Here is a 27368-nt window from a genome sequence, read left to right as displayed (position 1 = left end):
TTTTTGTATTTCATGGGCTTGGGGTGAAAAAACACAAAATCCAGAAATAAAAGACCTAGGCTAGTGGAAAAACAGAGAGGAATTTAAAATTTGAATGCACACATTTGGTTTCTAATGTAAAAAGAGTAACAGCAACTGCTTACATGTATGCATTTCCCATGCATCCCCCCAAGAACTATAAAGGTCAACATAAGTGGAGCAAATAATATTATTTGTAATAACCCATGACTTTAGCATAACTAGGAGATGGAGAATATTACTAATTTCAAATCACCACTAAGCAATAAATATTCCAATACAGCAAAAAGTAACAGCCCATGCCAACAAAGAGTCAGCCAGAGACTGTAGTGATAATGTAGAATAGAGGACACAGAGAGCCCAGAGGATATGAAACACAAAACTACTCCCAGAAAGGGAAAGTTTCACTATGAGTGGGAAAATACTCAGAAGATGTCTGAGTTCATGTAGATTAAAGCTCAGGCTACTGGGAAATCCAAAAGAAGAGACTTGGATTGCATGCAAACTAAAGAGGCAAAGGGTAATCAAACTCAGGAATGAAGTTGTAAAGAGGACAATAATCACAGAAAATAAGACTTGTAATTTAGGACTTATTAAAGACATTCCTTATTAAGAAATCTGTTATGGACTAAATTGTTCCCCCCCAAAAATGTATATGTTAAAGCCCCAACCTCCAGTGTGACTGTATTTGAAGATGGGGACTTTAAGGAGATTAACAAAGGTTAAATGAGGTCATAAGGGTAAGACACTAATACAACGGCATTGGTGCCCTTATAAGAAGAGGAAGAGACTGGAAAGCATATGCATAAGCTCTCTTTCTACCCCTCACCCCCAACCATTGGTCATATGCACAGAGAAAAGGCTGTGTGAGGACACTACAAGAAAATGTCATCTGCAAGCCAAGGAGAGAGACCTCACCAGAAACCAAACCTGCTGACACCTTGACTTTGGAATTCCAGCCTCCACAACTGTGAGAAAGTTTATTTAAACTATCCAGTCTGTTGAACGTTGTTACAGCAGCCTGAGTAGACTAATACAAAGCCAAAGAGGAAACTATACTTGACTGAAACCGGAATAAACAGCATTGTAAAGGAGAATGAAACAAGAAAAGAGAGAAGCAGCCACAATTTTAAAAGAGTAAGAAAAAAGAAAATTGGATCAGAAAGTTCTAGATAAAGATGATCTACAATTAAATAAATAAATAAAAGTATAATGTAGTATATATGTTATTGCAGTCCTTACAGAAGAAAAAACAGTGGAATAAATCTAATATTAAAAAGTATAATCTAAGACAACTGTCCAGAAATAAAAGACCTAATCCATATATTCAAAGGAACCACCATGAACCTGGGAAAACTGTTCAACAACATTTTTCTCTAAAACAAATCTTAATAAAACTACTAGATGTTAAAAATTGAAGAAAAAGTCCTCTCAAGAAAAAGACCAAGTCTCAGCAAACTTTTACTTTGATAATGAGTCCTGAAATCAAGTAATGTTATCCATACAACTCAGCTTTTATTTATTTTTATTTTTTATTTCTAGACAGAGTTTTGCTCTTGTTGCCCAGGCTGGAGTGCAATGGCACCCTCTCGGCTCACTGCAACCTCTGCCTCCTGGGTTCAAGCAATTCTCCTGCCTCATCCTCCCGAGTAGCTGGGACTACAGGCACGCACCACCACGCCCGACTACTTTTATATTTTTAGTAGAGAAGGGGGTTCTCTATGTTGGTCAGGCTGGTGTCGAACTCCCGACCTCAGGTGATCCACCCACCTCGGCCTCCGAAAGTGCTGGGATTACAGGCGTGAGCCACTGCACCCAGCCTTTCAGCTTTTATCTTTCAAAGTTTTAATTATTCCCGTGTATATTTCCACATAAAGTTTAGAATTAGTCAATTACTATGAGAAATCCTGCTAATTACTACATGGAATTATATTATTTTGAATCTATAAGTCATTTCAAAGAGAAAACATGTTAACAATATTGAGCTTTCTGACTTTTCAATACTGAGCTTTTCTCAATGAAGAGAGAAACTTCAATTTCTCTCTGCAGATTTGCCAGACAGAGCTGCAAAAAAAAAAAAAAATATTTTTGAAACTATTACAAATTGAACCTTTTAAAATTTCAGTTTCCAATTGATCACTGCTAATATATAGAAGTAAAATTCATTTTTACATATTTTTATCCTACTACCTAGCTACATTCAATAATTCTACTCATTCTTTTTCCTGTATCTTGGGAGACTCCATTAGATTTCCTATATAGATAATCATATCTTTTGTAAATAAAGACATTTTTACTTCTTTTCCACTCTAGTCTCCTGTTTTTTCATTCCTGGTTATACTAGGTAGTATATATTTACAATAACAACTATGAGTGCACATCCATGTCATGTTCCTGATATTGGAAAGAAATCATTCCATTTTTCACAATTACATACAAAGTCAATTATACATTTTCTGTAGATGACTTTTATAAGATTAAAGAAAGTTATCTTCCATTCTTCATTTGAGTTTTAATCAGAAATGGATGCTAAATTTTATCAAATGCTTTCTCTGCATATATTGAAATCGTCATATGGCTTTGACTTTTTTTCTATTGTTTCTTTTTAATACAGGACAGAGATGACTACATAATTGATGGGGCCAGTGCAAAATAAAAATGTGAGGTCAGTTACTCAGAATGTATAAAAAGTATAGTAAAAGGTAGAATAAATTATGTTTTGTAAAAAATATTTTATTACTTGTAAAATGTAATAGGTATAATAGAAATATGTAACAGCAAATTTACAAATCATAAAAGAAGTTTTGTTGTAATAACTTTAATACAATGATTTCTAATCATTTGTTAATATGATATCTTGATTGATCATAAGATTTTCTGGCACCTCACAAATTCATTTATTAAGTCATCAAAATTTATATCTTTAGCAACCTCATTTTCAACATATAATTGAAAGTAACATCTATTCTTGGCACATGCAAGATAAGTAATTTTTAATTTTGAGAAGGTTGATTTTTCAGCTGATGCAATCATTACTGGAGCTCTCTCTCTCGCTCTCTCTCTCTTCATGGAGTCTAGCTCTGTCACCAGGCTGGAGGACAGTGACACAATCTTGGCTCACTCTAACCTCCCCCTCCCAGGTTCAAGCAATTCTCCCGCCTCAGCCTTTCAAGTAGCTGGGACTATAGACACGCGCCACCAAGCCCAGCTAATTTTTTTATTTTTAGTAGAGACAGGGCTTCACTATGTTGGCCAGGATGGTTTCAATCTCCTGACCTGGTGATCCACCCACCTTGGCCTCCCCAAGTGCTGGGATTACAGGCATGAGCCACAGCACCTGGCCGCTCTTGGTTCTTTATACATTGTGACAATATGGGCTAAATTTCTGATTTCTGATACATTATTGCATAATAAAAGTTAAAAATATATACAAGTTGGGCCAGGCACAGTGGCTCACATCTGTAATCCCAGCACTTTGGGAAGCTGAGGCAGGTGGGTCATAAGGTCAAAAGAAACCATCCTGGCCAACATGGTAAAACCCGTCTAATAAAAATACAAAAATTAGCTGGGCATGGTGGTGCACACCTGTAGTCCCAGCTACTCGAGAGGCTGAGGCAGGAGAATCACTTGAACCTGGAAGGCGAAGTCTGCAGTCAGCCAAGACTGTGCCATTGCACTCTAGCCTGGGGACAGAGCGAGACTCCATCTCAGAAAAAAAAAAAATACACACACACACACATATAAGTTTTGGTATATATAGACATAGAGACTAGAGTAGTAGTTCTCTGAAATTAATTCTTCGTGAATAGTTTTGTACAAAACTGAATTCAATTTTACATGTAAATTTATACAGTGGCACTTAACATTTCCCCTGATATTTTCTACATCTTGTACAAGAAACCAAAAACAGCTTCATTATTTGCGTGTAATTGGAAACACCTGTTTATGCAGTGTATTGCTATATTTTCAAATGCAAAAAAAACCTATTTTTAGAATTGACTTCTTTGTTAACACTTGATTCATCCAAAATTTCATGTAAAAATAATGTTCTGTCCTATCAAATGAAATTCCTATTTCTAAGCATGTAGATATTTGCTTTGTGATGTTGCGGCAGTTCTTAAAACCAGAGAATTTACACTCCAAAGAATTCTAGTAACTGCCTAGTCTGCCTTAACACAATGTCCACAAGTATGCTTTTATTTTCTAATAATTTACTGACAAGATAACTGCCTGAAGGCTGGAGGTTACCATCCCAATGTTTAGCCCAAAAAATTACTATTTTCTAAGATGTCAAAGGGACAGGCTCAGGGAAGAGACAAGCAAGCCAGCCTCACACTATGTGTCCTCTCTGGGATGCAACTATTTGTGAGTTTGCTGCTGCTGCCACCAATGTGGACAAAGGTCATGGCCTTGGCCACCCACACACAATTCCAGGACACTCCCAGGCCATACTACACAGACTAGCTTAGTAGGGCACTACCTCTCAAGTATCCTGTCTACTTGCACACATAGTCCAGTGTCCATCAGACTTCACATACGAATCACAAGTTCAAATATAAAACTGTGAAGAACTTCAAGATGGCAACAGCAGGGCATTAAGCCAAGTACAGGGTCCCTTCTTACAAGAGTGCAGCAGCATGTGACTGTACAAGTCACCTAGCCACAAAGTTGGCCTGGACACAGGGAATTACACTGACTGCTTTTCAAATGTTGAAGAAGCCCACCAGGGATTAACCACACTTGGTCATGAGGTATTAATCTTGTTATATACCACTGGTTTCCAATCCCTAGAGTTTTTTAATTTATGTTCATGAAGGGCACTGGTCTATAGCTTTCTTTCTTTGCAATGTCTTTGTCTGGTTTTGTTATTAAGGTAATGCTGGACTCAAATAATGATTTAGGAAGTATTCCCTCTTCTTGAATTTTCTGGAACAGTTTGTATAGAATTGGTACTAATGTTTGCTGGAAGTCACTACTGAAGGCATCTGGAGACCTGGGGTTTTCTTTGTGGAAAGGTTATCTATTTGTTTTGGAGTAAGTAGTAGCAGTTGTTTATTTGAAGGAAACTGTTCATTTCATCAAAATGGTAAAATTGATAACTTACAGGTAGAGTATTCCCTCACTTCCTTCATAATATCTATAGAACCTTCAGTGATCCATCATTCTTATCTTTGATATTTGTAATCTGTTCCACCTAGACGTTTATCCATTTTATCAATCTTCTCAAAGAACCAACTTTTGGTTTCACTGATTTTCTCAACTGTTTTTCTGTTTTTACAGATTATATTGTTCTCTGTTTTTTGTTATTTCCTTTCTTCTACTACTGTATGAATTTGTCTTATTTTCTACATTCTCAAAGTGGAAGTAGCTAAGACCATTGATTTCGACCTTTCTTCTTATCCAACACAAGTTAAACTTCATGCATGTGTATACTGGATATATACATATGCATAAATATATACACATATGAAATTCCATATATGTGAAATTTACATATTATATATTTAATATATAATACACATAATACATTATATCCCATATATGAGAAACATATATACATTTATATATGGTGGATATATATACACACACAATACAAACATACACAATGCCTATTTGTGTTGCATAAGAAAGATCTCAGGCTGAGCATGGTGGCTCATGCCTATAATCCCAGTACTTTGGGAGGCTGATAGTGAGGTTAGGAGTTTGAGACCCACCTCACTAACAGCAAAACACCATCTCTACTAAAAATATAAATAATTAGCCGGGTGTGGTGGCATGCACCTGTAGTCTAAGATACTCGGGAGGCTGAGGCAGGAGAATTGCTTGAACAGGGGAGGCAGAGGTTGCAGTGAGCAGAGATCACACCACTGCACTCTAGCCTGGGCAACAGAGCAAGACTCCGTCAAAAAAAAAAAAAAAAAAAAGATCTCAAATCAATGACCTCTGGTGCTTCCACCTTAAAAAGCTAGAAAAAGCAAATTAACCCCAAAAGTAAGTAGAAAAAAGGAGTAAGGATCAAAATGGAAAACAATGAAATCAATGAGTATTATATGTATTTTATATCTAAATTTATATATGTAAATTATATTGAAATTTCTATATCTAAATTCACTATATGTAAATTTCCCATGAATTCTGTTCTCATTAACCCAAAGTTCAAAATACTTTGTAATTTCCCCTTTGAACTCTTCTTTAAAGCATGTGGTATGTAGAAGTATATTCAGTTTCTCTTATGGATAGGTGCAAAAAATAAATCCTCTTTTGTAACCCAGAACTCATTGTTCAGTATGAGTTTTGATACATATAAGAAGGGATATTGTGAAAGAAATAACAAATAAAAATTTATTCAGTTTCCAACTATTAGGGATTTTACAGATACTTCTGTTGATTTTTAACTTAACTAAATTTAAACCCATTCTGGTGGGAGAAACTATTCTATATGACTTAAATCCTTTTAAATTTATTAAGATTTGCTTTGTAACCAAGAATGTGATTTGCCCGTTAATATATTCATTCATCTGCCCTTGAAAAAAGTGTATATTCCACTGTTTTATTTGGGAAGAAGGGTACAGAAGAATATTTTATAAATGTCAATTAAGTTATTTAGGGTTAACTCTATTATATCTCTGCTCCTTTTCCATTTCCTGTTTTATCAATTATTAGAAGAATGCTAAAACCTCTGATTATAACTGTGGATCTGTTTTTCCTTCCAGTTCTAACAGATTTTGCTTCAAATATTTCATAAATCTGTTACTAACCTAAGTTTAGGATTTTTAAATCCTTTTGACGAATTGATCTCTATCAATATGAAAAAATCTTTATCACTGGTATACTTGGCTCTGAAAGCTACGTCATCTGACTATCACAGCACTGGAGCCTTATGAGTACTTGTATCATTCTATATCTTTTCTCATTCTTTTTATGTTTATCTATTTATCTTTGAATGTAACATGTTTCCTTTATAGGCAGCATGATTGGATCTTACCATTTTTATTTATCTTATCCAGAAATCTCTGCCTTTAAATGGGGTGTTTTAGACCATTTATATTTTCTGTGATCATCAATGTTCATAAAAGCTTTAACTAGGCTGGGCACAGTGGCTTGTGCCTGTAATCCCAGCACTTTGGGAGGCTGAGGTGGGCAGATCACAAGGTAAGGAGATGGAGACCATTCTGGCTAACATGGTGAAACCCAATCTCTACTGAAAAAATATATACAAAAAAATTAGTCGGACGTGGTGGCATATGCCTGTAGTCCCAGCTACTCGGGAGGCTAAGGCAGGAGAATTGCTTGAACCTGGGAGGTGGAGGGTGCAGTGAGCCAAGATCACTCCACTGCACTCCAGCCTGAGCAACAGAGCAACAGACTCTGTCTCAAAAAAAAAAAAAAAAAGGCTTTAATCAGTGTACTTTTCAGTAGTAGTACATATATGAAACTTTAAATAGTATATACTTCTTTTTCATAGCCTTTTTAGGCTATGATTGTCAGATACTTTAAATATATGTTATAAACCCCATAATACATTTGTTGTTATTTTTGTATAAAGTTAATATCCTTCTTAGAGATTTAAATAAAGAAAAATATCTGTATACATATCCAAATAGTCAACATTTTCTGTTCTTCATGCCCCTGGATAGATACAGATTTCCATCAGACATCAGAACACCTCTTGTGGTGCAGGTCTGATGGAGAGGAAATCTTTCAGCTTTGTTTGTCTGAAATGTCCTTATTTCTTCACTGTTTCTTACCGCTATTATACTGAGTATAAAACTCTACATTGAGTTTTTTTGCTTTTAAAACTAAAAATAATATTCTATTATCTTCTCTGTTGCCTCATTTAAGGAGAAATCAGCTATCATCCTTACCTTTGTTCCCCATAAAGCTTGTCCTTTGTCTCTGGCTGCTTTGAGGACTCATTTTAAGGCTAATTTAGAGCATTCTAGTTATGATTCATGTGCCTTGGTATAGTTTTCTTCATGCCTCTGTGCTCAGGGTTTGATGAGCTTCTTGGATCAGTAGGTTCCCATCACATTTGGAAATGTTTTCATCATCCTCAAAATACTATTCTCTGTTCCTTTCCCACTTTCCTTCAAAGACTCCAATTCCATGTGTGTTAGCCTACCTGAAGTTCTCTTAAAGCTCACAGGGGCTTGTTTATTTTTCTTTCTTTCTTTTTTTTTTTTTTTTTTTTGAGACAGAGTCTAGCTCTGTCACCCAGGCTGGAGTTCAGTGGCGCGATCTCAGGTTGCTGCAACCTCCACCTCCTGGATTCAAGCAATTCTCCTGCTGTAGCCTCCTAAGTACCTGAGACTAATAACAGGCGAGCACCACCCATGCCCAGCTATTTTTGTATTTTTAGTAGAGATGGGGTTTCACCATGTTGGCCAGGATGGTCTCAATATCTTGACTTTGTGATCTGCCCACTTCAGCCTCCCAAAGTGCTGGGATTACAGATGTGAGCCATCATGCCCAGCCTGTTTTTCAAATATGCTTTTTCTGTTTCATTTAGCTGGTTTCTATTACTACATGTTTAAGTTCACTAATCTTTTCTTCTGTATTATTTAATCTACCCTTAGTTTTTGCCCTATGTGTTATTCTTTTTTTCTTTTCTTTCTTCCTTTTTTTTTTTTTTTTTATGGAGACAGGGTCTCACTCTGTCACCCAGTCTGGAGTGCAGTGGCACAATCTTGGCTCACTGAAACCTCTGCCTCCCAGGTTCAAGCAATCCTCCCACCTCAGCCTCCCAAGTAGCTAGGGCCACAGGCATGTACCACCACACCCAGCTAATTTTTTTGTTGTTGTATTTTTTTGTACAGACAAGGCTTCCCCATGTTGCCCAAGCTGGTTTCAAACTCCTGAGCTCAGGAGATCCACCTGCCTTGGCCTCCCAAAGTGCTGGAATTGCAGGTGTGAGACACCAATGGCCGGCCATATATTTTTCATCTCAAGCATTATCATTTTCATTTCTAGAAATCTGATTTCTATCTTTTCTGTTACACTGAATTTTGATTTAGGATTTTAAAAAATTCTTCCGAGTCGGGTGCAGTGGCTCACGCCTGTAATCCTAGCACTTTGGGAGGCTGAGGTGGGTGGATCACCTGAGGTCAGGAGTTCAAGATGAGCCTGGCCATCATGGTGAAACATCATCTTAAAAAAAAAAAAAAAAAAAATTCTTCCATGTCTCTACTTAAGTTTTAGAACAAAGAGAACCCAATTATAACACTGTTTTCACTTAACTTCTCAGTTAATTCTAACATATACGGCAATTCTGAGTCCATTTCAATTTCCTGGTTAGTCTCTGAGAAAGCTCATGTTTTCCCATATGTCTGTAGGTCTGGTAATCTTTCAATGGATGGAAGACTGGGAATTTTACTTGGCTGGATGTTGGATACTTTTGGCTTCCTGTATGTTTGTGCTTTGTTTTAGGAGGCACTTAAGTCACTTGGAAACAATCTAACACTTTCAGGTCTTGCAGTACTCAGTCTGAGGCACATTACTCCTCACCACTGAGAAAAGACCTTTCTGATCCCTCTACCCAATACTCTAAATTATGAGTTCTTCCACTCTGGCAGGATCAGTCGTTTTCCAGGCCCTATGAGAGTACTGTGTACTGTTTCTTCTGATTCTTTTTAAAAGTTCTTTCACTCATTTCCTCATATACATCAGCTGATTAGTACTTTGCTGAACATTCCTGGAGGCCCCTTTATGGATCTCCAGACCTCGCTCTGTGTGCATCCATCTCCTGCAAGCCACCAACACTTCTCAACCCCCACAGCTTCAAGTTCTAGGAAAGAACAGCCAAAAGGCCTTGAGACAGCCTCCTCCACCACCCCAAATAAAAGATCCAGCCCAGTCATGGCAGTCTGAGCACAATGCCCACCTAGCCCATTGAGAAGAGATTCCAAAAGAAACCAAGAAGAACACAGACTACTGCCGCAACACAGATCCCTGATCATAAAGCAGTGTCACCCAACCAAATAAAACGAAGACACTGCTGTAGCCCCCAGATCCAGAATAATGGAGCAGGCCTCTCATCCAGGGCCAGAGGCCAGCTTTTGTAAGGACAGAGACCTCCAAACCTCTCCTCCAGAAAACTCACTTTGTTCAGAACACAGTGTAGGTGAGTGTACCCTCAAAAAGAATGGAATTTCAATGAAAACCAATTAAGAAGAGGGTGGCAGTTCCATGACAGCAACAAGCTAAATCACAGACCAACTGAAAGTTTACTGGAGAAAGCCAGGGAAAGAGATGGCCAAGAAGAGATATCCGGGACAATTAGATTTGTTCCTATCTACCAGAAACGTTCATAAAAATACATACACAGATTGTCTACAGTAATGATTTTTAAATTTATATTTTCTAGGAGGTGACTTTCAGAATAGCAACATAAAAAGCAAACTCAAAGCCTCAAAGACAAGCCTCTAGAAGGAACCCAAATTTAACAAGACAAACTAAGAGCAACATATGGTCCAGGACAGTGCTGAAAACAATAGAGCAATACATCAGCAATCAGTAGCGGCTACCTGCAAGTGTAATACCAACAGAGGCAGACAGGCTAACACAGCAATCACAGAAGGACACACTCAAAGAGAGCACTGTTAAAACCACTGCCATCCTAAAGACAGTGTACATTTCCAAGGCAGAGCCCTCTGACAAGCAACATCTGTGAGAACACAATGTGGGTGAAAAAGCTTCACTCAAATAGTCTGTCAAGTCACCTAAATAAATAAGAAACAACAAGCCATAGAGAAAATAGAGGAACCAATATCTAGAGAAAGCACAAAATGTTCTCTAAAAATGTCTATTCTTCTACAAAAAAATTACAAGTCTGCAAAGAAACAGGAGGCTGTCACCCATATACAGGAAAAACAGCAGGCGACAGCGACTGCCCTTGAGAAGATCAAGATATCAGACTTAGCAGACTTCAAAGCAAATATGTTCAGGGCCAGGCACAATGGCTCATGCCTGTAATCCTAGCACTTTGGGAGGTTGGGGCGGGTGGATCACCTGAGGTCAGGAGTTCTAGACCAACCTGGCCAACATCGTGAACCCTGTCTTTACTAAATATACAAAAATTAGCCGGGCATGGTGGCAGGCACTTGTAATCCCAACTACTTGGGAGACTGAGGCAAGAGAATGGCTTGAACCTGGGAGGTAGAGGTTGCAGTGAGCTGAGATCATGCCTCTGAATTCCAGCCTGGGTGACGGAGTGAGACTCTGTCTCAAAATAAAAATAAAAATAAATATGTTCAAAAGGAAACACTATTTAAAAAAGAAAAGGGAGGTATGATGATGCTTAATCAAACAGAAAAATAATAAGAAAAGAATACAATGAAAATTCTGGATTCAAAAATTATAACTGCAATGGAAATCTCTCTAGAATGACTCAAAAGATTGGGCCAGGCATGGTGGCTCATGCCTGTAATCCCAGCACTTTGAGAGGGCAAGGTGGGCAGATCAACTGAGGTTAGGAGTTTGAGACCAGCCTGACCAACATGGTGAAACTCCGTCTCTACTAAAAATACAAAAAAAAAAAAAAAAAAAAATTGGCAGGCGTGGTGGTGTGCACCTGTAATCCCAGCTACTTGGGAGACTGAGGCAGGAGAATCCCTTGAACCTGGGAGGTAGAAGTTGCAGTGAGCCAAGATCATGTCATTGCCCTCCAGCCTGTGCAATAAGAGCAAAACTCCATCTCAAATAAAATAAAAAAAATAAAGATTATAGCTGGCAAACAAATCAGTAAACTTGAAGATGGATCAATAGAGATTAAGTAATCTAAAGAACAGACAGAAATAAGAATTATGAAAAATGAAGAAAGCCTACAGAAATGAGGAACACCATTAACTACACCAATATATTCATAACAGAAGTACCAGAAGGAGTGGAGGAATATCAAGTAGCAGAAAAAATATTCAAACAAATGATTGGCTATGGTCACTTTACAACATATATACTAAAACTAGAACAATACCAAGAATATTGGCACGGCCCCTACACGAGAATTACATGCAAATTCCTGAAATGTTAAATTAAAAAAAAAAAAAGTCCAAAAATTTCTAATCTGTTGACAAAGAGAAAATCTTGAAAGCATCAAAAGAAATATAACTCCTCACATTCAAGGGAATGTCTTAAGGTATGACTTCTCATCAGAGACAGCAGAGGCCAGAAGGAGGCAGGATGACATACTCAGTGTACTGGAAAAAATTTTTTTGAATAATTTGTCACCTAAAATAGCACAACAATTTTGCAAAACAAAGGGTAAAAATTTAAAATCCTCAAATTAAAAAACAAATAGAAACAAAAAAAAAACCCTTGAGAATCCATTGCTAGAAGATTAACCATAAAAGAAATAAAAGAAGTTTTTTAGGGTGAAAACAAGTGATTCCAAATACTAGTACACATCCATAATCATTGTAAAGGCAATGACACGAGAATAAAGAAGGCACAGTTCTTCTCCTTTCCTTTCCTACACAATTTAATAAGCAAATGTATAAATCAATATGTTTATAATTGTATTGTTGGGCCTATAACATATAGAAATGTAATATATTTACCAATAAGGCAAGCCAGGCACAGTGGCTCACGCCAGTAATCCCAACACTTTGGAAGGCTGAAGCAGGAGAGTCACTTAAGCCCAGGAATTTGAGATCAGCCTAGGCAACATACTGAGAACCCATCTCTAAAAAAATATATATATTTTTTAGGCTGGGCACTGGGATTACTCACGCCTGTAATCCCAGCACTTTGGAAGACCGAGGTGGGAAGATCACGAGTTTAGGAGTTCGAGACCAGCCTGGCCAACATGGTGAAACACTGTCTACTAAAAATACAAAAATCAGCTGGGCATGGTGGTACATGCCTGTAATCTCAGCTACTCAGGAGGCTGAGACAGGAGAATCACTTGAACCCAGGAGGCAGAGGTTGCAGTGAGCCGAGATGGCACTACTGCAGTCCAGCCTGGCAACAGAGTGAGACTCTGTAAAAAAAAAAAGGTTTTTAATTAGCCAGGCAGGGTGGCACACACCTATATTCTCAGCTACTCAGAAGGCTGAGCTGGGAGTATCGCTTGAGCCCAGGAAGTTGAGGCTGCAATAAGCTGCGATCCAACCACTGCACTCCAGCCTTGATGACTCAGAGAGACTCTGTTTCAAAAACAATAAATACACTGATAAACAATAAAACAAATAATAAAGCAAAAATAAGAATAAAGAAAAAAAAGACAGAGGGGCTGGTGTGGTGGCTCATGCCTGTGATCCCAGCACTTTGGGAGGCCATGGCGGGTAGATCACCTGAGGTCAGGAGCTTGAGACCAGCCTAGCTAACAGGGTGAAACCCTGTCCCTACTGAAAACACAAAAATCAGCTAGGTGTGGTGGTGCATGCCTGTAATCCCAGCTACTTGGGAGGCTGAGACAGGAGAATGGCTTGAACCCAGGAAACGGAGTTACAGGGAGCTGAGAATGTGCCACTACACTCCAGCCTGGGTGCCAAAGCGGGACTCCATCTCAGGGGAAAAAAAGAACAAATCTGTACTGGAGTAAGGAAATTACACTAGATAGTAACTCTGAATCCACACAAACAAATGAATTGAAGCAGCAATGATGAGTTAAGAAGGTTAGCATAACAAACTCTACAAATAGATACTTTCTTTCAGCTTCTTTAAAAGACATCAACATATGAACACAGGGTGGGGAACACCACACACTGGGGCCTGTTGGGGGGTTGGGGGCAAGGAGAGGGAACTTAAGAGGATGGATCAATAGGTGCAGCAAACCACCATGGCACACATATACCTATGTAACAAACGTGGACATCTGCAAATGTATCCCAGAACTTAAATTAAAAAAAAAGACATCAAATGATATAAAGTAACAATTACAGGTTGAGTATCCCTTAACTAAAATGCTTGGCATCAAAAGCGTTTCTGATTTCAGATTTTTTCCAAATTTTGGAATATTTACATTATACTTACTGGTTAAGCTTCCCAAATCCAGAAATCAAAAATCTGAAATGCTCCAACAGGCATTTCCGTTGAGCATGCTGGCACTCAGTTTCAGATTTTGGAGCATTTGTGATTATCAGATTTGGGGTGCTCAGCCTGTATAACAATGTATTGTTGGGTTTTAAATATATATGTAGTATACATAAAAATAACAAATGAAGAGGAGGAAGTAGAGCTATATGTAAGTAATGTTTCTGTATTTTACTAGAGTTAAGGTGGTAGAAATCTAAAGTAGATTTTGATAAAGTAAGATTTATTAGAAAGTTCTAAAGCAACTACGAGGTAAATAAATTTTCAAAGGGACATAATAATTTAAAAAATTAAAATATTATTCTAAAATATATTCATTTAATGTTGCGTACACAAAAACATAGAGTGGAATGATCATAAACATAGTGGAATGATAGACACTGGAGACTTGGAGGGGTGGGGAGGAGGGTGAGGGATAAGAAATTACTTAATGAGTGCAACGTATACTATTCTGCTGATGGTCACACTAAAAGCGCAGACTTCACCTCTATGCGATATGTCTGGGTAACAAAACTGCACTTGTATGCTCTAAATCTATAAAAATAATAAAATAGGCTGGGTGCAGTGGCTCACGCCTGTAATCCCAACACTTTGAGAGGCCGAGGCAGGCGGATCACCTGAGGTCCAGAGTTCAAGACCAGCCTGACCAACATGGAGAAACCTTGTCTCTACTAAAAATACAAAAAAATTAGCCGGGCATGGTGGCGCATGCCTGTAATCCTAACTACTCAGGAGGCTGAGGCAGGAGAATCACTTTCTGAACCCAGGGGACAGGAGATTGCAGTGAACCGAGATCACACCATTGCACTCCAGCCTGGGCAACAAGTGAAAATCCATCCCCCTCCACCAAAAAAAGTAATAATAATAACAAAATATACTCATTTCATGTAAAAGAAAGCAGAAGTAAAAGGAACAGAAGAGTATCAAAAGAGCATGAGACAGAAAACAAAAATGGCAGATGTATGCTACAGATGCTCCTTGACTTATGATCAAGTTACACCCTGATAATAGTCAAATTAGTTGAAAATATTGTGTTTTTCCACTTAAAATGGGAATACATTCTAATAAAATCAGAAAAAATAGTAAGTTGAACCTTTGTAAATCCAGATGCTCCTGAATATACAAAGGGGTTCCAACCCAAAAAACCCACTGTAAAGTTAAAAAATCGTAAGTCAAACCATTGTAAGTCAGGAATCATCTGTATAGCAATAATAGGAAAATGGGAATGGATTTGAAAATCCAATCCAAAAGCAATAATTTTCAGGTTGTAAAAAGTGTGAAAATTTAAACATGTGCCGTCTATAAGAGACAGATACAAATAGGTTGAAAATTTGAAAACAGAAAAAGATATATCAGGAACATGGCACCTGTAAGGCCGGAGTAGCTATCCTAATATCACACAAAGTACACTTTAATACAAAAATTTTACTAAAGATAAAGAGGGAAATTTTATTAACATAACAATAAAAGGGTCAATCAATAAAAGAGACATAACAATTCTAAGCATATGTACTACTAACAGAGCCTCAAAGTACATGTAGCAAAAACGGACAGAATTGAAAGAAAAAATACACAAGTCTATGATACTAACTGCAAACTGTAGTACCCCATTTTCATTAATGGTTAGGACAACTAGGCACAACATAAACATGAAAACAGAAAATATACATGATACTCCAAAGCAAGCAGATCTAAGAGATATAGACAGAACATTTCACTCAAAAACAGAGGAATAGATATTCTTCAAAAGTACACATGAAACATTCTCCAGAATAAATTTAAACCAATTCTCTGACTACAGTGGAAATTACAAATCAATAAGACAAAGGAATTTTGAGAATTCACAAACAGGTACAAACTATATAACACATTCCAAAGTTTAAAAAAAAAAAGAGTGAAAGAAGCAGTAAGAAGGAAAATTAGAGGCCAAGCACAGTGGCTCACGCCTGTAATCCCAGCATTTTGGGAAGCTGAGGTGGGCAGATCACAAGGTCACGAGTTCAAGACCAGCATGACCAACATGGAGAAACCTTGTCTCTACTAAAAAAACAAAAAAATCCAGAATTAGCCAGGCATGGTGGTACATGCCTGTAATCCCAGATACTCAGGAGGCTGAGGCAGGAGAATCACTTGAACCTGGGAGGCAGAGGTTGCAGTGAGCTGAGATCGTACCATTGCACTCCAGCCTGGGCAACAAGAAGAAAACTCCGTCTCAAAAAAAAAAAAAAAAAAAGAAAAAAAAAGGAAATTAGAAAAACTGCTTTGAGATAAAAATGAAGACATAACATACTCAAACTTATGGAACACAGATAAAGCAATAAAGCAAGCTTAGAGAGAGATTTGTAGCTGTAATAACCATATTAAAAAGAATCTCACATCAATAAACTAATTTTCCACCTTAGAACACTGGACAGGAAAAGCAATATAAACCTAAAGCAAGCAGAAGGCAGGAAAGGAGAAAGATCATAGAGTAAAAATTAATGAACTAGAGAGAACAAAAAAACAATAGCTGATTACTGGAAAAGATCAACAAAATATACAAACTTCTAACTAGACTGACATTGAAAAGAAAAGAAGATTCCAATTACTAAATGCAGGGATAAAAGATGTATTCAAGACCAGCCTGGCCAATATGGTGAAAACCCGTCTCTACTAAAAATAAAAATAAAAAAAATTAGCCAGGTGTGGTGGTACACGCCTGTAATCCCAGCTACTTAGGAGGCTGAGGTAGGAGAATCACTTGAACCTAGAAGGCGGAAGTTGCAGTGAGCTGAGATCGCACCACTGCACTCTAGCCTGGGCGACAGAGCGAGACTCTGTCTCAAAAACAAAACAAAACAAAACAAAAAAGATGCTGTATTACTAACACTCTTACAGAAATAAAAATAATTACAAAGAATGCTATGAACAATGTATTCCAACAAATTATATAACCTCAATGAAATGGAAAAATCCATAAAACAAAAACTATTGAAACCAACTCAAGAAAAAACAGAAAAACCTGAAAAGACCAATACAAGTAAAAAGACTGAAGTTGTAAATTTAAAACTCCCCATCACAGGTGGGACGCAGTGGCTCATGCCTGTAATCCTGCCACTTTGAGAGGCCAAGGCAGGTGGATCACTTGAACTCAGGAGTTTGAGACTAGCCCAGGCAACATGGTGAAACCCACCCCTACAAAAAAATACAAAACATTAGCTGGGTGTGGTGGCATATGCCTGTAGTTCCAGCTACTTGGGAGGCTGAGGTGGGAAAATTGCCTGAGCAGTTTTCAGGCAATTTTGAAATGACTGCACCACCGCACTCCAGCCTGGGCAATATAGTGAGGCCCTGTCTCAAAAAAGACAAAAAACAGACAAGAAAACTTCCCACTACAAAAGCAAAAACAAAACCCAGGTCCATATGGGTTCACTGGAGAATTTTATCACATATTTAAAAAGAATTATCAATTACTCAAAAACTCCAAAAAAATAAGAAGAAACACTTGCCAACGCATTCTATGATCTCAATATTACCCTGGTACCAAAATCAGACATGAAAAAACTGCAGACCCATGTTTCATGATTATAGACCCATAAAACCTCAACAAAATATTAGCAAACTTCATGCAGTAGTATATAAAAAGGATTACATACCATGATCAAGTGGGATTTATCCTAGTAATGCAAGTCTGGTTTATCATTTGAAAATCAATTGGTCGGGTGTGGTGGCTCACACCTGTAATTCCAGTGCTTTGAGAGGCTGAGGTGGGCAGATCACAAGGTTAGGAATATGAGATGAGCCTGACCAACATAGTGAAATCCTGTCTCTACTAAAAATACAAAAATTAGCTGGTTGTGGTGGCACACGCCTGTAATCCCAGCTACTCAGGAGCCTGAGGCAGGAAAATCCTTGAACCCAGGAGGTGGAGGTTGTGGTGAGCTGAGATCATACCACCGCACTCAACCTGGGTGACAGAGCAAGCCTCCATCTTTCTCTCTCTCTCTCTCACACACACACACACACACACACACACACACACACCCCACACACAATTAATATGCCATATAAGTAGAAAAGAAACAATAACCACAGGATCATCTCGGTGTACACTGAGAAAACATTTAACACAATCCAATGCCCATTTTCTCTATAAAAACAATCAGCAAACTAGGAATAGAGTTAAACTTCCTCAGCCTGATTAAAGGCAAATACAAAAAGCCCACCACTAACATCATACTAAATAATGAAAAGTACAATTATTTCACTCTAAGAACAAAAACAAGACAAGAATGTCCTCTTACCAGTTACATATTACACAGGAGATTCTAGTCAAGAAAAGCAAGGGGAAGGAGAATTCAGACTGGAAAAAAAAAAAAAGAAGTGAAACTATCTGTATTTGCAGTTGACTGCTCATACATATAGAAAATCTTAAAGAGGCCGGGCGTGGTGGCTCATGCCTGTAATCCCAGCACTTTGGGAGGCTGAGGAGGTTGAATCATGAGGTCAAGAGATCAAGACCATCCTGGCCAACACAGTGAAACCCCGTCTCTACTAAAATACAAAAATTAGCTGGGCATGGTGGTGCATGCCTGTAGTCCCAGCTACTAGGGAGGCTGAGGCAGGAGAATTGCTTGAACCCGGGAGGCAGAGGTTGTAGTGAGCCGAAATTGTGCCACTGCACTCTAGCCTGGCGCCTGGTGACAGAGCAAGGCTGTCTCAAAAAAAAAAAAAAATTAAAGAATCCACTGAAACATTATTAAAACTAATAAAAGAGTTTAACAATGTTGCAGGGCGCAAGTCCACTAACAATAAACAAATCATAGATGAAATTTTAAAAAGAATTCTGCCCGGGCATAGTGGCTCAAGCCTGTAAACCCAGCACTTTGGGATATTGAGGTGGGTGGATCACCTGAGGCCAAAAGTTTGAGACCAGCCTGGCCAATGTGAAACCCTGTCTCTACTATAAATACAAAAAAATTAGCCAGGCATGGTGGCATGTACCTGTAGTCCCAGCTACTTGGGAGGATGAGGCAGGAGAATTGCTTGAATACCAGAGACAGAAGTTGCAGTGAGCCAAGATTGTGCCATGGCACCCCAGCCTGGGCAACAAAGGTGAAACTCTGCCTCAAGAAAAAAAAATTCCATTTACAATAGCACCAAAAGAATAGAATACTTATAAATAACTTTATTTAAGGAGATACAGCGCTTATAGTCTGAAAACCATAAAAAAAGAAAGAAATTAAAGATAGCCTAAATAAATAGAAAGGCACTGAATAGCATTCATATTGTTAAGATGGCAATAACAGCCAAATTAATATCTAAATTCAACACAAGCCCTACCAAAATCCCATCTGCCTTTTTGAAGGTCTAAAAATTCAGGTGGAAATCTAGGGAACTAAATATAATCAAAACAATCTTAAAGAATAAGTAGAAAATTAGAACACATACACTGCTCAATTTGAAAATTGACTACAAAATTACAATAATCAAGATGGTATGATATTGGCATAGAGGTAAACATATGAAATAAAATTGAGAATTCATAAATAAACAGTACTACACATTATGTTCAGTTAATTTTCAACAATGATGCCAAGATAATTTAATGTTGAAAAATCGCCTTTTCAAGAAATGATACTGAGACAACTGTTACTTGTATGCAAAACAATGAAAATTCTTCCTTTCCTTACACCATATAAAAAAACTATTTGAAAATGGATCACAGGTCTACATTTAAAAGCCATTTGCTTAAAGAAAATATAAGAATGAATCTTCATGCCCTGGGGATAGACAAAGCCCTATTAGATAAAGTATCAAAAATACAAGCAACAAAAGAAAAAAAAATGACTTCATCGAATGAAAAACTTTTACTACCAAGTACAAAGTAAAGACAATAAAATGACAACCCACAAATGGAATAAAAATATTGGCTAATAATATATGTAATTAGGGACTGGTACACAGAATATGTTAAAAAAAAAAAACTATTACAACTCAAAAATAAAAGGACAAATAACACAAATACGTAACAAAAAATCGTTTTCTATATTAAGCTTCTAGCCTCCAACTTTGCTATAAAGACTTAATAGTTCTGGGAATTCCTTAAAATTTTCTCCTTAGACAATCATGCCTGTATGAACAAAGAAAGTTTTATTTCTTCCTTTTCCGTCTGTATGCCTCTTATTTTGTTGTCTTATGGCATTACCTACAATTTCTAATAAGATCCTGAGTAAGAGTGATGAGATAGGACATCTTGTTTCCTTATCTTAGGAAAAAAGTATCCAGTGTCTCACCATTAAGTATGACCTTAGCAGTAGGTTTCTTGTAGATTTTTAATAAATTTGAAGAGTTGAAGAAGTTCCTCTCTATTCCTAGTTTCCTCAGTTTTATCATGAATGGGTGTTGAATTTTATCAAATGCTTCTTCTGCATAAATTGACAGGATATGCTTTTCTTTAGTAGCCTGTTGATGTGGCAGGTTACATTAATTGATTTTTTCTTTTTTTTGAGACAGAGTCTCACTCTGTCGCCCAGGCTGAAGTGAGATGGCACAATCTCTGTTCACTGCAACCTCCGCATCCCAGGTTCTAAGCGATTCTCCTGCCTCCGCCTTCAGATCACAGGCACACGCTATCACGCCTAGCTAATTTTGTATTTTTATTAGGGACAGGGTTTTACCATGTTGGCCAGGCTGGTCTCGAACTACTGATGTCAGGTGACCCACCCACCCTCGCCTCCCAAATTGCTGGGATTACAGGCATGAGCCACCACGTCCAGCCACATTCATTGATTTACAAAATCTGAACCAGCCTTGAGTGGTCATGGCATCTAATTATTTTTATATAATGTTGGATTCTATTTGGATTTTTGCATCTATGTTCATGAGGGATATTAGTGTGTGGTTTTTCTTCTTTGCATGGTCTTCATATGTTTTTGGTATTTAAAAAAAAAAAAAACAGCCTTTTACAAAAGTGTTAGGAAGCTTCCCTTTGCATCTCTTTTCTGAAAGACACTGTAGAGAACTGGTATATTTCTTCCTTAAATGTTGCACAGAAATCACCAATGAAACCAAAAAGTCTAATAATTCTTCTGCCTCCTCGGTTCAAGCTATTCCGCCTCAGCCTCCTGAGTAGCTGGGATTACAGCCGCACACCACCACGCCTGGCTAATTTTTGTATTTTTAGTAGAGAGACAGTTTCACCATGTTGGTCAGGCTGGTCTCAAACCCCTGACCTCGTGATCTGCCTGCCTTGGCCTCCCAAAGTGCTGGGATTACAATCATGAGCCACCTCACCGAGCTGGATTCAATTTCTTTAACAGATACTGGCCTGTATGAATGGTTTATCTCTTCTGTGTAAATCTTGGTAATTTGTGTATTTCAAGGAATTACCCATTTCAACTAAGTCATGGGTTCAGGAGAAGAGAGGAATAAAGGTAACCTGTACCAAAACCATCTAATTGCATTACAAATGCAAAAAATAGTAACAGTGAAGGACCCCCTTCATTGCAGAAGGAAGTACTCATCTTAATTACTTTGGAAAGAGATAGAAGTCTGTGAGACTAGGCTGGCATGGTAGCTCACGCCTGTAATCCCAGCACTTTGGGAGGCCAAGGTAGGTGAATCACCTGAGGTTGGGAGTTTGAGACCAGCCTGACCAACATGGAGAAACCTCGTCTCTACTAGAAATACGAAAAATTAGCTGGGCGTGGTGGCACATGCCTGTAATCCCAGCTACTCATGAGGCTGAAATAGGAGAATCACTTGAACCCGGGAGGCAGACGTTGCGGTGAGCCAAGATCCTGTCATTGCACTACAGCCTGGGCAACAAGAGCAAAACACTGTCTTAAAAAAAAAAAAGAAGTCTGTGAGACTAAAGGCAAATCTGCACATAAGTACTGTATTTTAGTTGACAAAATTATAAAATTATTTCCCACATGAGCATGATTAACAATTCTAACAGTACATGTATGTATATAGGGAAAGAATAAACGAAGGTAAATGGAAGGCCAGGTGCTGTGGCTCATGCCTGTAATCCTAGCATTTTGGGAGGCCGAGGCAGGTGGATTACCTAAGGTCAGAAGTTCAAGACCAGTCTGGCCAACATGGCGAAACCCCATCTCTACTAAAAACACAAAAATTAGCTGGGCTCGTGATGGTGCACACCTGTAGCCCCAGATACTTGGGAAGCTGAAGCAGGAGAAATACTTGGACCCAGGAGGCAGAGGTTGCACTGAGCCTAGATGATGCCACTGCACTCCCGCCTGGGTGACAGAGCGAGACTCCATCTCAAAAAAAAAAAAAAAAAAAAAAAAGAAAGTAAATAAATGATGGATGGTTAGAGCCAGATTTCTTACTGTTAGGTATGGTAATTTATAGGGAATATAGGGAAGCAAGGGAAGAAACCTAGAATAATCCGGGTGGTAATGAAGAGTTGAAGGTATAAGTATAAACACGGGTTTAGCTTAAGACAGATACAAATGGTTACATTTAGGATCTATTTATAAGTTAGTGTATTATATGGTTTATACACATTTATATTTCCCTGTTCTGTCGGCTGAGATGGCAACACCCTACTGCTGTAAGTATACCATCAGTCCGTATCTTGGTTTCTAATACCATTCTCAAATAAAAGGAACCAGGGTTACCTGAAGAAATGGCTGATTTCAGAAGGGAAATATAAAAGACGAGCCTGGACCATCTTGTAATCACAGAAAGAAAGTGATTTAAAAAAACAACAGCAACAAAATTCATAAATCTCCACTTCTTACAGTGTGAGTTGTGCAAAGTAACATTGTTCCAATGTGTATAATATGGAAAATAGGAAAAAGATGGTAACTTTATAGTGGATGACTTGTATGTTAGCCAAGTCAGTTAAGGCCAACGATAAAAGTCATAAAACATGGTGACAGTATGCATGCTTGATATAATGTGACAAAAATGGTACTTTACCACTGTGGCCTTTCTCCCCAAAACCTATAATCCCAGTCTTATCTTGAGAAAAACATCAGACAAATTCCAATAAATGGAATTTATATCTATCTCACCAGGACTCCTCCAAATTGTCAAAGTCATCCAAAACAAGCAAAGTCTGGGAAACCACCATAGCCAAGAAGAGCCTAAAGAAATATGACAACTAAATGTAATATGGTGCCCTGGAACAAAGAAGGATATTAGGTAAAAATTAGCAGACCCTAATCAAACTATGGACTTTAGTCAATAATCATGTGCCAATGTTGGTTCAACAGCTGTTGCAAATGTACCATCCTAATAAGTTAATAGCAGTAGAAACTGGGTAAATGGCAATTCTTTCTACTGTGTTCCCAATTTTTCTGTAAGTCATGAAACAAAGTGAATGTTTTAAATAGACAAAGGAGATACATATATAGCCAATGAGTATATAAAAAGACGTTCAACATCATTAGCCATTGGAAAATGCAAAAAGCACAATGAGATACCTCTTTACAACTACTAGATTGGTATAATAAATAATATTGATATTAATAAAAATGTTGGCAAACTGGAGAAACTAGAAAACTCATGCATTGCTGGCAGGATTGTAAAGTATTATGGCTGCTATGAAAAACAATCAGGCAGTTCCCAAGAAGGTTAAACACAGAGACACCATGTAACCAGCATTCTACTTCTACGTATATATCCTAAATGACTGAAAATACATGTCCATGTGAAAACTTATATATGAACAATTACAGCAGAATTATTCGTAATAGTCAAGAAGTAGAACTAAAATCAAATGTCCAGCCACTGGCAAATAGATAAAATGTGGTATATCTATACCATGTTATATGGCCATAAAAAACAAGTGACATATTGACACATGCTACAACAAGGATGACCCTTGAATATGTCATGCTGAGGAAAAGAAGCCAGGCAGAAAAAGTGACATACAATTCCATTTATATGAAACATCCAGATTAGACAAATCTACACAGACAGAAAATTCAATTTTGGTTGCCAAGGGCTACAGGGAAGAGGAAAGAGAAAGTAATTGCTAATGGATATTGGCTTTGCTTCAGGGATGATGAAAATGTTCTAAAAACCATTGTCAGCTGGGCGTGGTGCCTCACATCCGTAATCTCAGCACTTTGGGAGGCCAAGATAGGCAGATCACTTGAGGTCAGGAGTTCAAGACCAGCCTGACCAACATGCTGAAACCCCATCTCTCTAAAAATACAAAAAATTATCTCGGCATGGTGGTGCACGCCTGCAATCCCAGCTACTCAGGAGGCTGAGGCAGGAGAATCACTTGAACCTGGGAGGTGGAAGTTGCAGTGAGCCAAGATCACGCCACTGCACCCCAGCCTGAGCAACAAAGTGATGCTCTGTCTCAAAAAAAAAAAAAAAAATTGTCAGCTGGGCGCGGTGGCTCGTGCCTGTAATACCAGCATTTTGAGAGGCTGAGGTGCGTGGATTACCTGAGGTCAGGAGTTCAAGACAAACCTGGCCAACACGGTGAAACCCTGTCTCTACTAAAAATACAAAAATCAGCCGGGTGTGGTGGCACATGCCTGTAATCCCCAGCTACTCAGGAGGCTGAGCCAGGAGAATTGACTTGAACCTGGGAGGCAGAGGTTGCAGTGAGCCAAGATTGTGCCACTGCACTCCAGCCTAGGCGACAGAGCAAAACTCTGTCTTAAAAAAAAGAAAACAGTCATGAAAGTTGCACAGTTCTGCAAATACACTAACAATGATTGATTTATACTTGTAAAATTGGTGAAGAGTACAGTATGTGAATTATATCTCCATAAAACTGTTAAGAAAATTGTTTCTTATATACCTGTTTCGTTGTATATAAATAACACACAATTGATATTATGCATTGTTCTTACAATCACCTCACTAAACTAACTTTTTTTTAGTAATTTAAATCACTTCTGCGTAACATTTTGCATTTATCCTCCTATGAATTTGTTGAACTTTTTGGATGAATATATTAGTGTTCTTCAAAAAATTTTGGGTGTTTCTGTGACTTCTTCAAAAAATTTTTCATTCCTTTTCTGTTCTCTTATATTGATACTCCCATTTGTATATGCTGGTGCACCTAATGATATCCATTTTCGAAGGTTTTTTTCATTTTTCTTTATTTTACTGGATCTTCCTCAAATTATATAATATACGTTGATCTGCACCAGACTACCCAATTTCTGCCAACTTAAATGGCAGTTATTATTATGTTGCCTGTTATTAGTCCTGTGCATGGGTCACATTTTTCCTGTTTCTTTGTATATCTCATTTTTAGTAGAAACCCTGTCTCTACTAAAGAGACATCACCACCATTGCACTCCAGCCTGGGTGAGAGAACAAGACTCCGTCTCAAAAAAAAGAGTTTATTACTTACAGAGACAGGTTTCTAGGGAGATCAGAGAAGGCTCCCAAGCAGGTCTAAATGTAGATTAAGAAAGAAGGGAGAAGAATGGCTGCTCGTCATCAGGAATTTGGGCTGGGAAGAGCCCACACAAAAAGAATGGAGTTTGTGTGATTTGAGTTTCCTACTGGCATTGAGGGAGGGACCACTTAGGCTTTAATACTGGCTTGCCCAAATGTAGGGTAAGACGGGAGATGAGTGGGATTTGAAATCTATTAGCAGCCAAATACCAGAAATGCAGTTAGGTTGTTTATTGTAATACCTCATGATTTTATTTGTGTAACTGTTTTGAAATGACAACATAGAGATGGAGAACAGATTTGGTTGCCAGTGTTAGGAAGGCAGAGAGGGCAGGAGACAGCGGTAGTTACCATGTGTGGGTTCCTCGTGATGAGACTGTTCTGTACCACCAATGTTGTGATTTTCACAAACATTTATTCATGCGGTAAAATTTATAGAACTAAATATACACAACTAATGCATTTGAAACTTGTGAAATCTGAATAAGGTTGATTGAATGAATCATTGTCAGTTATTGGGTGATACTGAACTCTAGTTCTGCAAATTGTTACCATGGAGAAAACTGGGTGAAGGGTATACAGAATCTTATTTCTTCCAGCTGTATGTCAATTTAAGAATTGCTTCCAGGCCGGGTATAGTGGCACACACCTGTAATCTCAGCACTTTGGGAGGCCAAGGTGGGTGGATCACTTGAGCTCAGGAGTTTGAGACCAACCTGGACAACATGGTGAAACCCCATGTCTATAAAAAATAAAAACATTAGCCAGGGTGAGGTGGCTCATGCCTGTAATCCCAGCACTCTGGGAGGCTGAGGTGGGTGGATCACAAAGTCAGGAGTTTGAGACCAGCCTGGTCAGCATGGTGAAACCCTGTCGCTACTAAAAATACAAAATATTAGCTGGGCATGGTGGTATGTGCCTGTAATCCCAGCTACTTGGGAGGCTGAGGCAGAATTGCTTGAACCCGGGAAGCAGAGTTGCAGTGAGCTGAGATCAGGCCACTGTACTCCAGCCTGGGTGACAGTTAGACCACGTCTCAAAAAAAAATTAGCCAGGTGTGGTGGTGTGCACCTGTGGTTCTAGCTACCTGGGAGGGTAAGGTGGGAGGATCACTTGAGCTCAGGAGGTCAAGGCTGCAGTGACCTGAGATTGCGCCACTGCACTACAGCCTGGGCAACAGGTCAAGACTACGTCTCAAAAAAACAAAAAAAAAAAACCCTGAAAGGCTGATAAAGGATATTGCATGAAAATAACCAAAAGAAAACTGGGATGGCTATACTAATTTCCCCCAAAATAAATTAAGTCATAAGCTGTTATAAAAGACAAAGAACAACACTATATATGAATAAAGGTTGACTTCATCAATAAGATAAAAATTGTACCTATATATGTACCAAGCAGCATCCGAAAATACATAAAGGAAACACTGAAAGAATTTAAGGGAGAAACTGACAGTTCTTACAGTAATAGTTTTAGACTGAGGCTGGGCATGGTGACTCACACCAGTAATCCCAGAGCTTTGAGAGGCCAAGGTGGATCACTTGATGCCAGGAGTCTAAGACCAGTCTGTGCAATATAGTAAGACTCTGTTTCCATCAAAAAACAAAAACAAAAAAAAGATGGCTGGGCATAGTGGGCATGGTGATATACAGGTGTAGTCCCCTCAGGAGGCTGAGTGGGGAGGATCACTTGAGTCTGGGAGTTGGAGGCTGCAGTGAGCCATAATTGTGCCACTGCACTCCAGCCTGGGCAACAAAGTGAGACTCTGTCTCTTAAAAAAAAAATACAAATGCAAATGAATAAATGAATGAATCATGCCTATGAATACAGATACAAAACTGCACACACACACAAATACCAGCAAAATATATTTAACGGTATATTAAGAGGACTATATACCATGACCAAGTTACCAAATGGGACTTATCCTGGAA

The 27368-nt window shown here is 38.3% G+C and overlaps 1 protein-coding gene, 1 non-coding gene and 1 pseudogene across 3 annotated transcripts in view; 2 read left to right on the top strand and 1 right to left on the bottom strand.

Moving 5' to 3' along the window:
- Positions 1–27368, bottom strand: part of ZNF33B (zinc finger protein 33B) — a 49902-nt gene that overhangs the window by 5475 nt on the left and 17059 nt on the right. The gene's annotated exons all lie outside the window — the stretch shown is intronic.
- LOC135269151 (small nucleolar RNA SNORA40) lies at positions 6244–6336 on the top strand (annotated as a pseudogene).
- Positions 11949–12054, top strand: LOC135269130 (U6 spliceosomal RNA). Its single transcript, XR_010337438.1, has one exon. It is a non-coding gene; the product is annotated as a U6 spliceosomal RNA (small nuclear RNA).

The sequence above is a fragment of the Aotus nancymaae genome, unplaced genomic scaffold, assembly GCF_030222135.1.
Source record: "Aotus nancymaae isolate 86718 unplaced genomic scaffold, 86718_ANA_hifiasm-v0.15.2.pri h1tg000049l, whole genome shotgun sequence".
NCBI classification, from domain to species: domain Eukaryota; kingdom Metazoa; phylum Chordata; class Mammalia; order Primates; family Aotidae; genus Aotus; species Aotus nancymaae.
This window is presented reverse-complemented; position numbering and strand designations above follow the sequence as displayed.